General features: G+C 37.4%; 1 non-coding gene across 1 annotated transcript; it reads left to right on the top strand.

The window, feature by feature from the left end:
• The first annotated feature begins 8116 nt into the window (after window positions 1–8116).
• On the top strand, window positions 8117–8280 carry LOC115064708. Its single transcript, XR_003844540.1, has one exon. It is a non-coding gene; the product is annotated as a U1 spliceosomal RNA (small nuclear RNA).
• The last annotated feature ends 6131 nt before the right edge of the window (window positions 8281–14411 follow it).

Raw genomic sequence — 14411 nt, 5'->3', positions numbered from 1 at the left:
CTGCTCTGCTTTTCTCCTTCCTCCTCATCTGTGTCCTCTCCCTCTTCAATTTTCTCCTCTTCTATCTCTCACCTTCTGCTCCACTTTCCCTTTTATCTACTCAATCATCAGCTCTCCTTTATTTTACAAATTAAGGTGGGAAACAGGTTTACAGGAAATCACCTAAGTGCTCATTCCTTGTTCACAAACACTCACAGGAGAATGGAATTAACATTAAATATAATTAGCCCCAGGGATATCCACAATTGCGTGGCTATCTTCTTTTGGGTTTGTTGAAAGATTACTTTCTTGCTCTTTTTAGGGTATAGTTTCCCTCCTTGTGTTGGTATTTTCCATCTATTATCCTTTGTAGGACTGGATCTGTAGAAAGATATTTTGTAAATTTGGTTTTGTCATGAAATATCTTGGTTTCTCCATTTGTGGTAATTGAGAGTTTTGCTGGGTATAGTTGTAGGGTCTATATTAGATCTGCCCAGTATCTTTTAGCTTTCATAATCTCTGGTGAGAAATCAGGTGTAATTCTAATAGCTATGCCTTTATATATTACTTGACCTGTTTCTCCTTACTCCTTTTATTATTCTTTCTTTGATTTGTGCATGTGGTATTTTGACTATGTAACTGGAGGAATTCCTTTTTCTGGTCCAATCTATTTGGAGTTCTGTAGGCTTCTTATATGTTTATGGGCATCTCTTTCTTTAAGTTAGGGAAGTTTCTTCTATAATTTTGTTGAATATATTTACTGACACTTTAATTTGGTAATCTTTACTGTCTTCTATACCTTTTACCCTTAGGTTTGGTCTTCTTTGGTGTCTTGTATTTCCTGGATATTTTGGGTTAGGAGCTTTTTGCATTTTCTTTGGTTGTTGTGTCAATGTTTTCTATGGTATCTTTTGCACCTGAGATTCTCTCTCTCTCTCTCTCTCTCTCTCTCTCTCTCTCTCTCTCTCTCTTGTATTCTGTTGGTGATGGTTGCATCTGTGCCTCCTGATCTCTTTCCTAGGTTTTCTATCTCCAGGGTTGACTCCTTTTGTGATTACTGTATTGTTTCTGTTTTCATTTTTAGATCCTGGACTGTTTTGTTCAGTTCTTTCACCTGTTTGTTTGTGTTTTCCAGCAATTCTTTAAGGGATTTTTGTGTTTCCTCTTTAAGGGCTTCTACCTGTTTACCTCTGTTCTCTTGTATTTCTTTAAGAGAGTTATGTCCTTCTTAATGTCTTTTATCATCATCATGAGATGTGATTTTTAAATCAGATTATTGCTTTTCNGGTGTGTTGGGGGTAATCAGGGCTCATTGTGGTAAAAGAACTGGGTCCTGATGATGTCAAGTAGCCTTGGTTTCTGTTGCTTTTGTTCTTGTCCTTGCCTTTCACCATCTGGTTATCTCTGGTGTTAGCTGGTTTTGCTTTCTCTGGCTGTGGCTTGTCCCTCCTGCAAGCCTGTGTGTCAGTACTCCTGGGAAACCAGTTCTCTCCAGGAGGCATTTAGGTATGGAGAGCTGTGGTATAGGGTCAGCTCTTGGGTTGAAGACTGAAACTAGAAGGATCCTATCCCCTGCTGTTCCTTGGTTCCTGTGTCCTTATGACTCTGGGTGGGTCCCACTTGGGCTAGGAATTTGAAGAGAAGTGGTTGTCTTACCTGTGCTCAAAGCTGTGTTGGCATTTTTTAGTAGACCAGCTCTCTCCTGGTACTATTTGTATATGCAGCCCTGTTGCACAGGATCAGCTCCAGGTGCAGACAGAAACCAGAGGCTCCTGTTCCAAGCTGCTCCTCAGTTCCTTTGTCCTGAGTATTCCAGGCAGGTTCCTCTGAACTGAAATGGTGGTCTTATCTGTGCTCACAGGCTTGTCCACACTCTTGGGAGGCTAGCTCTCTCCCAGCGCTATTTGGGTATGGAGCCCTGTGATACAGGATCCCTGTGTTTCTTTAAAGAGTGTATTTATATCCTCTTAAAGACCTTTATCATCTTCATGACATGAGATTTAACGTCACAGTCTTGCTCTATGATAGTGCATCCAGGGCTTGCCAAAGTAGGAAAGTTGGTTTCTGATGGTACCATATTGCACTGGGTTTTGTTGATTACGTTCTTGAGCTTGCCTTTTGCCATTAGGTTTTCTCCTGGTGTTGGTTGACCTGGAAGTCATTGGGTTTAAGCCTTTGGGACTTGTTGTTCTGTGGGCTGGGGTGTCTTCTGGCTTTTACATTCTTCTAGCCTCCTCTCCAATGTTCTCTGAGCACTGAAGTGGTTGTTTGAATGTCTTGTTAAATCCATAACCATTTCTTACTCATCATCTTGGAAAGCATCTGCTTTCATGGTTGTTCATCATAAGGAAAGACTTCTCTAAGTCTGGGATTGGCTTTTACACATTAAAAAAAGCAGAAATTTTTGAAGCAGATTGATTCTTTGTTGTAAAAGTAACTTTTATTCACTTGAATTAATTGTTGTCTGCTGAGTAAGCTCCTACCTTCTGACTTGTGGAAAGCCTTTTGGGGTACTGCTTGGCAGGAGCCTGACATGGGCATAGAACAAAGACGTGGGCTTCAGACAGGAGTCTGACCTTGGCCATGACAAGGAAGTAAGCTCAGGCAGGAATCTGACATTTGGGCATAATAAGGAAGTAAGTTTCAGCAAGAATCTAATTTCAGGCTGAAATAGAGAAGTAGGGTAAGGCAAGAATCTTAGTCTTAGGGTAGAACTAGGCTTCAGGCAAGATCTTGGGCTTGGACGAGGAAGTGGGCTCAAGTATTTCTGTCATTATGACAAATCCTTTTTAACAACTGTCAGGGGAGTAATTTCAGGACTTCGCTTGCTGCTTTGTTAGTTCCTTATTGTACTGCTCGCCCAAAATACTTGCATGTAGTTAAAGTGTTTTAAAAAGTGGGTTGGAAAATAAAAATTTGCCTTCAGTCTCAGACTGGGGTCATGCTACAATGTTGTCTGTCTAACTGTCTTTTTTCTTTTTAATCCTCACTCCTGCGCTGGAGAACCTCTTGACTGACTGAGCCAGCTTGGTCACTGACTTCTATCTAATCTCTGGCTGTCTGGTTCAACTCAGCTGTTTTGGCTCAAACCTTTTTCCAAGCTGATTGATTCAATATGGCTTCTCTCAGCTTCTCACTGAATTGCTTTGGTTGGCCTCGAAATAAGTATGGCAATTTGTTCTAATCTTCTGGCTCCTTATACTCTGGCTGGCTAACCTGCACTGAACTGCATGAACTCATGAATGAACCAAGTCCACTGCATTTCCCTCACTGTAGTGAATCCCAAATGATCGCCAACTGACCAAACAGAACTTATCTCTTTTCAACTGAACTGACTGAATTCACTCTCTCTCTCTCTCTCTCTCTCTCTCTCTCTCTCTCTCTCTCTCTCTCTCTCTCTCTCTCTCTCTCTCTCTCTCTCTCTCTCTCTCTCTCTCTCTCTGTCTCTCTCTATCTGTCTCTGTCTCTCTGTCTCTGTCTCTCTCTCTCTCTCTCTCTGTCTCTCTCTCTCTCTGTCTCTCTCTGACTCTCTCTGTCTCTCTCTCTCTGTTTCTCTCTCTTTTTCTCCCTCCCTGAGCTGCACTTGTGTAGTGTTTCTCCTGATATTGGTGTGTATATAAGACATCGTTGTTTGGGATTAAATGTGTATACTAAAAGATTCTAACCAAAGGGATTAAATGTGTACTAAAGGTATGTTTGCATTCCAGTGGTATCAAGGGATCACACAGACTAAGACCATCATTAGACATGTTCACAGCAGCCCTGTTGATGGATTACAAGAACTGAAGGTCTGTGGAATTCATTTTCTAGACTCAATAGAAGCCTTAACTCATGACAGCAATAGTTACCTGCATTTGGCCAACACAAAATTGGCCCTATTAACAGCCAGTCATGAAAGGGATAGAGATCACAAGACTCTACCCTTTATCATTAACATATTGATTATGGGAAAGTGTAAGCACTGGTTTTAGTTGTATAACCACTGCCAAGATCCAACGTTCCACTGAATAGCTCCAAACCCAAGATTAAGCAGATGGATATAGCTAAACTCAATGGGTAACAGAACAGAATGAATACAATTAAATGGACCTGAGATACATGTGAAAGAAGAATACTTGGACAGTGATGGTAGAGAGTTGGGGCGGAGATTGTTTATAGTATGCTTTGTACACTGTGGGAACTAAAAAGGGGCCCTGGGGAAGAGGGGGAAGGAAAGACCCATGCCCAGCCAGAGTTTCACCTATGCTCTGTTCAAGAAGATGTGGGAGGGCTGCCAGACTCTTTCCACTCAGCCCTGGGTGGGCATCCAAACATCTGATCCACTCTTCGGGGGTGGACAAGGGGCAGACCAACCTGGAGCTACTCTCTAAAACCCCAGAGTTATGGGAGAGAGGGATGAGAGAAGAGAGTTTCCCACACCAGCCAGAGTGAGTACAGCAGATCTTGACTGGAGCACAGGAAGGCCTTCCATCGGGAGATGAGAAATGGCTCATTAGGAGAAAGCCTATCCCATCCTCCAAGTGCAGTGGTCCTTGATGAGCAGAGACTGTCTATGGTTTTAGAGCTTTATTGTAGATAGGCAGGGAGAAAGAGAGAAGGTAGAAAAAGAGAGAGAGAGAGAAATGACTAGAGAGAAAGAGAGTAAGAGGGAGAGAGTGAGAAGAGAGGAGAGATGAGAGGAGAAAACAAAGAGAAAGGAGAAAGGAATGAGAAAAGTGAGAGGTAAGAGAACAAAGGAGTAAGAGAGTGAGGAGAGGTCAAACAGCCCCTGTTATGGTCTTTACTGTTGCTAGGTAACTGGGAAGAAGTTTAGCATGAAGGTCAGAAGCTTGGGACATTGCCTACATGACTTCTATCCATGCTTCTCTTGTGGGGGCTGTGGGGAGCGGTAACTTAGGCAGGAGCCAGAGTTCCAGGAGCATGAGGGAATGCCTACCATGCCATGTAGGTGAATTATCACCCTTCCAGGGTTCAGACCTCAGCTCAACTGGAGACCAGCATGTCTGTGCACAGCCTAATGCCCCATAGTATATATGTTACTAAAATAAACCAATATAATAAACTAAAAAGATGGAGCCAGCTGAGAACCATCTTTCATCTCACTTTGCTTCCAATTCCATCCAATTGTAAGAAAAAATCCTGCTGCTACAATTGTGAACTGCCAGGCATTTTTCATGATGGGCCATGAACCAAAACAAATCTTTTCTCCCTTTAGATGTCATGTACTTGCTCAGGAAAATAAGAATATCAACTAATACAAGGATCACACTCTAATTTTCATGTTTATTCTAATTTGTCATTTTTTCCCTCAGGTTTAGAATTCATAGTAAAGTGAATAAAACTTGGTAAAAGGGGTCATCCTTCTTATTTTTGAAAAGTCTTTCTTGGGAAGTAAATTTTCAGGTTTCACCACTTTTATGTAACTTGAAAGATTTGCATAATTATTCTTTATCTTCCTGAAATATAGATCCTGGACTTATAATTTTCTGAGATTATTATTGTGTTTCTCAAAGCCATTTTCTGTGATTCTTTTTCCACTTTATTTCCTGAATGTATTAAGCTACATTAAATTGCAGATATTAAACCATCCTAGCCATATTACTTCATGTGATATAACTATTACATGTTTTTATCAAATAATGCATTTTGCATGCATAGTCAGACATTAGGTATCAGTCTGTAATGTCGCATCATGGCATCTTCATTTTATTTTGGCATTAAAGTAATACTAACTTCATAGAATTAATTATAAAAAATCTTTATTTCAAAGTTTCAGAGTCATTCATGAGAGGTTAATGGTTCTGTTATTGTTTTGTGTAATTTACAAGTATTAAACATTCTTAGGTGGCTTCTGTTTACTGATTTAATCTATTTGTCATAGGTTTTCAGAATTTTTCTAGTTATTCTTGATTTAAATTGGGAAAGCTTTGTGTTTGAAGAATTTGTTATTTTCTTCTAGGTTGCTGATTTTGGTCAATGATTCTGTGGTATAATCTGTTTCACCAAGTAAAGCTGGTAGTAGTATTTCTATTTTCTGATTTTAGTAATTTAAGTCTACTTGTACCCTAAGATTTATCAGTTTTACTCAGCTCTTTAAAGAATTAATGTGCGCTTCCCCTGCTTTGAGCAGGCTAAACAGACCTCAAGTGCTTGCTACAATGGTTTTAATGACCCAGATGAAATCATCACCTTGATACATTTGCAATTTCCTACAGGAACTTAGAAGAAGAGACTGCCCACTGAGCTTGCTTTGCAACATAATCCAGCTGAAACAAAGGATGAGTTTTGTGGTTTTTCCCTTTATAAACTGGAGCTGCAGGATTAAACTTTGAACTACTTTTAACTGTTGGCATTGAAAGACCACCGTTCCTGGGGAGACCCTCACTCAAGCTCTGGGACACCCCAATAACTGGAGAGAAACCATTCTTGATGCAACATGCATGAGGTTTAATCGGGAAAATTCAGCATGCTGAGGTCGAGCTCATAGGAGATCAGTCCTTGGCATTTACAATTGAGAGCTTTTAAAGGAAAAAAACCCCAAGGAAAGGGGGGAATAAGTCCATAAAGAATAGGGAAGTTGAGTAAACATCACAGCTCATCTCTTACAGAAGAGTTACAGGCTATCTTTGGCAAACATTCTTGGTGAGGAAACTAAGTAAACATCATAAGAGTGGGGATGATGTATTACAGCTCATCTCCTACAGAAGAGTTACAAGCTATCTTTGGCAAACATTCTAGTCCCTTACACAATGAGTCAGGCACCAGGGTGGGTCAATTGTGATGAGCCAGTTTTAGTAGTCACTGGTATCTCAGGCTGAAGGCGGAAAAAACAGAATTGTATGCTGAGCTTTGTTTCTAGGGTTTTTTTTTTTTAAGAAAACACATTGAGTTGGAGGTCTTACAGTATCAGTATAATATAAGGTTTCTGAAATTAAGATTTTTAAATTGTATACTTGGAATGTTTTTCTATAGTCTATTTAAATTATGTTTTTTTTTTAATTTGGTGTACAGGCCTAGCTGCATTCTTTTGTATAACCAGCTACACAACACATTTGCTAAATTGTTTTTACTCTTGAATAGTAATGTTATATTTATCTAAAATAAATAGATTTTACTATGCAATGGGATCTCTCATGTGTTTCATTTGTCTCTCAGTCTACTGGAACCAAACCCTTTGATTATTTTTGCTTTAGTGTAGATTTTTGCTTGGGATGTGTGAAATTTTTCATTCAGTTCTTTTTTTGGTGCTTTTTGTCCATTGTGGGTCCTTGAATTTTTATCCAAATTTTTAGTATTATCTTTTTAGCTTATCTGATTTTATGAAAAGGTAGTTAGAATTGGTGAGGTTTACTTGAATGTGTAGACAATATGATGTAGTATGTAGGATAAATATATTTGGGAAATGTTGCTTCTTTAGTAACAAAATATTTCAATGTCAGGAACCCATTGCTACTTATTTAGGTCTTTTACATTTTATTCTCAATGAAAATTGCATTTTTAAAATGCGTTTTTAGTACATAAGGCTTGTGCTTCATTGGTTAAATTGACGCCAGTGTATTTTACACTGTCGAATGACTTTGGAGATAAAATTATTTTGAAAATTCTATTTTAAAATTGTTTGTAATTAGTATATGAAAATACAATTGTTGTCCTTTGTCCTAATAGCTTGGAATAGAAAGGGGAGACACAATATTTATCTTTAGAATATCTTCACTTTTGTCCTGACAAGACAACTTATTCCTTCTCTCTATGTTGGTTTTTAGATCTCAATCTTGAGGCCTTTAGTGTGGAATTACCTGAAATATGCCTTTATCAAAACCAATAACTATTTCTATTGTAAGCTTTGAGACAGGGTCTTGGTGTGAAACTAAGGTTGACCTTAAACCCACAAACCTCTGCTTTAGCTTTTATAGGCAAAGACACTATGATGAGCACAACTTTATTTCACTCCTAAAAACTTCTCTTACTTGTAAACAATATTGTCTGAAGATATTGCTGATTGACCATGTGGGTGGCTTGGGGTTTGTGATTCTTCACTGCTAGGATGAGAGCTAGCCTGTCAGAACATAGACCCAGAATGTAGTTGGAGGAGAGAAATTCCAACGCTTGTGAGAAAATTATAAGAAAATAAGACATCATACTTACCTGGCAGGGGAGTTACCATGATCATGAAAGTGGTTTTCCCAGGGTGAGGCTTATCCATTGCACTCTGGATGTGCTGACCCCTGCGATTTCCCCAAATGAGGGAAACTCCACTGCATAATTTGTGGTAGTGGGGGACTGCATTCACGCTCTCCCCTGTAAAGAAAAAAAAAAAAAAAAAAGAAAATAAGACATGAGTCTTATGATCTCAGTTTCTTCAGAACATAGAATCTCTCTTAGAAAGTGTTTTCCTGCTCCTGCTAGGTGACAGTAGTACATTTACTTCAGCTATTGTTATTCATATGCCTCTATGGAAAAACTGGGTTTTGCCACATGTAGCTTGCCCTTGTGAGTGTACAGTTTATTTGGGTGACTCTTCTTAACACTCAGAATATAAATTGTCTCAGGCTTTGACTACAGTTGGCTATTGCATAGGGCTTTTGTCATTTTTAGGTCCCTACTCTTACTATTTCATGCTGTCAGCTAGAGCAGTAAACATATCCCAGTTGGGATGATCTGATGCCATGTTTGAGGAAGGTCAAGAGGTAAATGACAAAAGCCAAAGGTTTAGCCTCTATCCTATTAAATTCTTAAGGAAGAATCTGGATAAAATTCTCTTCTTTATCAACCTCTATGCCACAGTTTGTTTTGGCATGGGGCAAAAGTGAGAGGAACACCCCGTTCCCTCAAGAAAAGATAATAATTTCAAGTGTTCTTTGCCAAGGCTTGAATTCTACCTTATACATAGAAGCTAATAAATAACATCATTATGTTATTGGTTCCCTTAAACTAGACTGAGACACAGATATCTACTTTAGACGAGAATGGCTTATTACTCATAATACAAAAATCAAAATGAGGTTTGTGTGTTTGAGTCTGTTCTCTCGACCCTCCCAGGATCATATGAGCAACAAAGGGAAGAGGTAAAGGTATATGTGGGCAGTGGATTTATACTATAGCAGAGGAATACTGTACGGGGGGAGGGGCTTCTATGTACTTTTCCTAAGGCTTCTGTGAGTTGGGGATTTCACTATTTATCCCTAGTTAATCTGGAACTCACTATGTAGACTATGCTGGACTTAGACTTAAAAAAATTCACCAGTGTCTGTTTCCAAAGTGCTAGGATTTCAAATGCAAGCTACAAAACACCTATCTGGAACCTGTAATTTCATAGCAAGCAATAGGTATGATTATTATTCTTGCCAGAGGAAGACAGTACACCATCCCTCAATATTGTTTGCTATTAAAATATTTAAGAAAAAATGATGTAAGGAACAATGTTTAGGAACTTATGTTATCAGAGCCCAAAGAATCCGTGGAGGTAGGACAGAGTTAATGAAGATTGTATCACTTGACATGCAACCTAAGTACCCAGCATGTATAGTCTTCTTGATGCCATTACTGTTGCTCTCATGTAATGTATACGCAAAACTTTACAAACAATTCACTTGTGTCTACTTTTATGCATATTCTGTAATCAACTTAGAAGATTTCTCTCCCTGCCTCTGTTCAAAGCTTTTGCTTAATCGTGTGCATCCATGACCATTACTCAGCTGTGTATTCCAGAGATTTCCATGGAAGCTTCCTAGGGTTGATGTCTGTGCAGCTTTTTTCTGTCTTTCTGTAAACTGTCTAAGCATCCAGGCATGGACTCCCAGGTCTGCAATGTGGTTGAGTTTCTCCTCCTTGTCCTATGCCTAGGAAATTCAGCAATGAGTCACACCAAACACAGAGATGACTTTAGTGTCTGAAATTTCACCCTCTAATATCTGTCTTGTTTCTTCATTGTTTCAGGAGATACAAAAAATCTGCTTTCTCTTTCTCTCAGACATGAAGCTGGTTTATTTTTGATAACAGATTTAAAGTTTTGAAGTAGTTTTATTTATGTACAATTTTTAAAGGAAACTCTTCAGTTCAAAACTTTTCATATTTATTGAACTGTAATTAATCACATTCTTTAATGACATTTAAACTGCTTTATCTGTCATATGTGACTTATTACTAATATTTTCTTTGATCTTATAATATAATTTGTCTATTTTGAAGATTTTTTAAAAAAGAGCAATATTTTTGCTTATCTCATTCTGTTTTATCTATTTTCTTTTGAGCAAGGAGAATGTACACTGACCTCCTTTTATCCTAAATTTTTTATAAATGTGTATATTATTTTAAATTAAAATATAAGACCATCATTTCTTCCCTTCTCATTCCTTTCTTCACCTTCTTAAAGTCACCTTCTACTCCTTCTCAAATTCACAGCCTCCCTTTTTTATTTGTTATTGTTACATCTATGTATAAATCAACAAATACAGAACTATAATCTGCTAAGTCTGCTTAGTGTTTTTTATATATATATATATATATATATATATATATATATATATATATATACATATATATCTATTTATCATCTACTCTACTCATATATACTCTAATATATATATATATATATATATATATATATATATATATATATAAACTTTGGGACTCACCATTTGGAATTGGACAACCAATTAAGAGGATCATTCTTTATTTTTGTATAATTATTTCATTTATTTAAGGTCAAACCATTTTTAACTGCATAGATATATTCTTCATCTCAATTTATATTTTTATATTTTTCTATCTCAGCACCAGACTACTAGCCAGTACTTAACCCAAAGTGGCTATATTATCATTATTATCTACATATTTTCTAATTTCAGATGCAATTTCTTTCCTTCCTTTTGCTCATTATTTAGAACCAATGTTTTTAGTTCATACTTCTATGAGGCTTGTTGTTTATACTTCTGAGTTTGTCCCTCTGGAGAGGCTCTTTGCTCCTGCAGAATTAACTGTGTGATCTTTTCTTTTTTCATCAGTTTAGAGTTCATCTTCGTAGTTTTTGAAGTTTAAGTGATTTTGCCCTGATGTCAAGAGTCGTGCTTCTGTTAACTCTTTCTTATTTATCCTATCTTCTATTGTTCCTCGGTGCTTAATGTTACCTCTGGTGCTGCAGTAAATGATAAATACTTATTTTAAACCTCTGCTCAGGTACTGCATCATCATCAATGGGGAGTAAGAGAACTTATTTCTCCATATTCATTTTTCCCTTTTATTAAAAATAGTTTTTTTTCGCACATAGTATATCCTGAATAAGTATTTTTAACACAGAAAACCTGGTTTGTGACTCAGATACAGGCTTTCACCTTTAGTCAGCTGGGATACCAAAAGGATTTCATCATTGTTCCTTCTCTGTGTTAGGACATTTTAGTTCCTTTCCTCTTAAAGCCATTATCTAAGTGTAAAAATTAGTGCATCATGGCAGCAGTATTAAATTCACATTGGACCCACCAGTGGGCCCTAAAATTTGTGTATCATGTTCACCCAGCTGTGGTGAAACAAGGAAGTCTGGGAGTTGACTAGAGGAGATCACTATTGTGCAGTGGATTGCTTCTGAAATTTTCCTTCATGGATGTTTTAGGCTATATATTAATGAAATGGAGGTGCATTCTCAACCATTTTAAGAATCTGGAGACAATGTTTTTCTGTTTTTCACTCCTCACAACTGCTAACCCCTCAGTACTAGCTGTGCTTTGCTTTACTTAAACTTTTTGCCTTTGAACTTGAGAAAATCCAGAAGACCCTGTGAAAACTGTTCAATAGCTTAAGAAGGTGTTTCTCTTGGTGTTTCTTAGACCTTGCAGAAAATAACTATTTTATCTAATTAAAGCAACACCAGCTATTTGTGATCCTTAATTAACTTTTTTGTTGTGGTTCATCAACAAAAAGTGGCAGGATGTCCCTGAAATAACTTGGATGTTGCTTTCAAAATAATAGAATTCTGCAGAGCATGGAAGAGAAGTTATTTGTTCTCACAAACCATGGATTTTCTTATGTTCTAGAGAATAGAAAGGCTATGAAACATTAAATGCATATTGACTTCCTATTTGTAAGGTTCATACCTTTCAAGTACAAAACAAGTAATGAAGTGTTAGCAGAAGGCTTTGCCAAAGACAGAGTGCGTGACAAAGCTTTTGTAAACCTGACACTCCAACCCGAGAGAAAAAGTCAAGAGGGACCAGTAGAATACAAGACACATGAAAGGAAATGGGGCAACATGGTCAGGTTTAAAGATTTAAGACATAATAAAGGGACTGGGGACAGAGATATTAAAGGGTGGTCAGCCAAAATTAAAGATGCTTATGGAAATACACTATTTTGTAATCTAAGTAAAATGCATACATACAAACACACACACACACACACACACATACTCTCACACACACACACACACACACACACATATATATATATATATATATATATATATATATATTAAAAGGGAGTTTGAGCATAAATATATTGCATTTATAGACAATTTTGTTCCCAGGCACATTGGTTATTAAATTAAAAAAATCTCAATGCTGGTATTGAATTTTTGTTCAGAATGTCTCTAGAATTGTTTGTACTTAATGCTTTGACCACTCACAAGTCTCTGGACCAATCACTAACAACCACAATAAGAAGTTTCTCTAACCGAGGTTGGGAGTAACACAAACCTATGGTTATAAACAAAAATATTTAGAACACATTCATCAGCATGACCATTTAGCAATATAACATCAGTCGGTAGGTCCCTCGGGCCACTGCCTACACCACCTGTTTGCTTTTAGCCAGGTTATAGTACCAGTCATCAAGTCCCTCATGTGATGCAAACCTTATATCTAAACAGAAAATGGTTGGTTACCTCATATCTGTCATGCCACTATTGCACTAGTGGGTGAAAATTTGCCAGGAGGTTGATATTGCAGCATGTAGAGTCCAGTGCTATGCAAGATCATTAATAGCTTTTCTTTCTGAAGAACCTAAATATCACATTCTTCCAGTAAGTATATTAGTCAGTAGGGAGAAGGTTTATAGCAAGAGATTGGTTTCTTTATGTACTGCATGCAGATTTAGTAGCAGTTTGCATAGTAGAGTCTTAATACCTCGTTATGGAAGGTTACTAAGAGCAATAGCTACAACCCTGTGTCACTTTGGGTACCTATAGAAAAGTGGTTCTCAACCTTTCTAATGCTGTGACCCTTTAATACAGTTTCTCATGTTTTGCTGACTCCCAATCATTAAATTATTTTGCTTATACTTCATAACTGTAATTTTCCTACATGATGAATTATAATGTAATTATCCAATATGTAGGATATCTGATATGCACATCACAAGAGGACATGACCCATATGTTGAAACTAATGTTCTAGAGTACTCAAAGCTCAAGAAACAGAAGACATAGCTGAAAAAAAAATGTAAGAACTGACAGATGGGTAGTTCTGTTAAATGCTTCCCTCAGTATGTGTCATGGCTATTATATTCATGAACTCTGTGGTTACCTACATAAAGTCCTGTACAAGATCGATCTGTTAAAAATTCTAGCACAGAGAGAGAAGGTGCTTTTAAGGCCTTACCCTTACTGAAGGTATCAGTCAATGGATACTGATAGTCACTTTATCTAGGGAACAACACTGCTGCTGATAAATTGTTCATGACCAAGTGGATGGGATCCACCAATGCACTAACTGAAAGCAATAACAACAAATAAATAATACAAGAACATTAAGCTGGGAGGAAGAAAGGATGGGGTCACTAGGAAGAGTTGAAGAAAAAGAATTGTGGATAGATAAGACCAAATACATTACATAAATATTTTAAGAGTAAAAGGAAACAAATATATTATTTGAAAAATTTCTGTATTTTTATAAGAAGATATTTTTTATTATAGCATTTAGTGCAGTATTTCCAATGGTTTCTTTCACAAGATATTTATCAAGCATTTTCTATGTGTTAGAATTCAAGGGGCTGAAGATCTAATTTGTTAAATATACATACAGACAATTAACATGCAGTCACCTAGTGCTGACGTAGAAAGGAAGGAGTGACTCCAAATTTCATTTGTAGTGAGGACTTGTCCTGCTGAAGGAAGCAAGGGTGGGTGTGACTGAGAATGGGGTGGCTTGTTCTAAGGGGGAGAGACTTTCTCTTTAGCACTTTATAAAATCCTATTCATTCTGCAGAAATAATATTCCAGGCAGAAAGAAGCAGAATATGAGTCTGCATACCTTATTCAGAGAACAGTAAGACATGGTGTCTGAAATCAATGCCAGAAATTTCTAGGACAAGGTGATAATGTCTAATGTTCAGGACTTTAAGATAGATGAGGACTCAGCTTATGACCTGCCAGGGAACAGCTACAGTTAAATGATAATGGACAAGCCCAGGCTGTGAGGAGAGGCTAAAATGAACTAAGATTCACT

This window comes from Mus pahari, chromosome 9, assembly GCF_900095145.1.
Source record: "Mus pahari chromosome 9, PAHARI_EIJ_v1.1, whole genome shotgun sequence".
NCBI lineage: Eukaryota > Metazoa > Chordata > Mammalia > Rodentia > Muridae > Mus > Mus pahari.
Note: the sequence above shows the minus strand (reverse complement) of the source record. Positions and strands in the feature narration are given on the sequence as shown.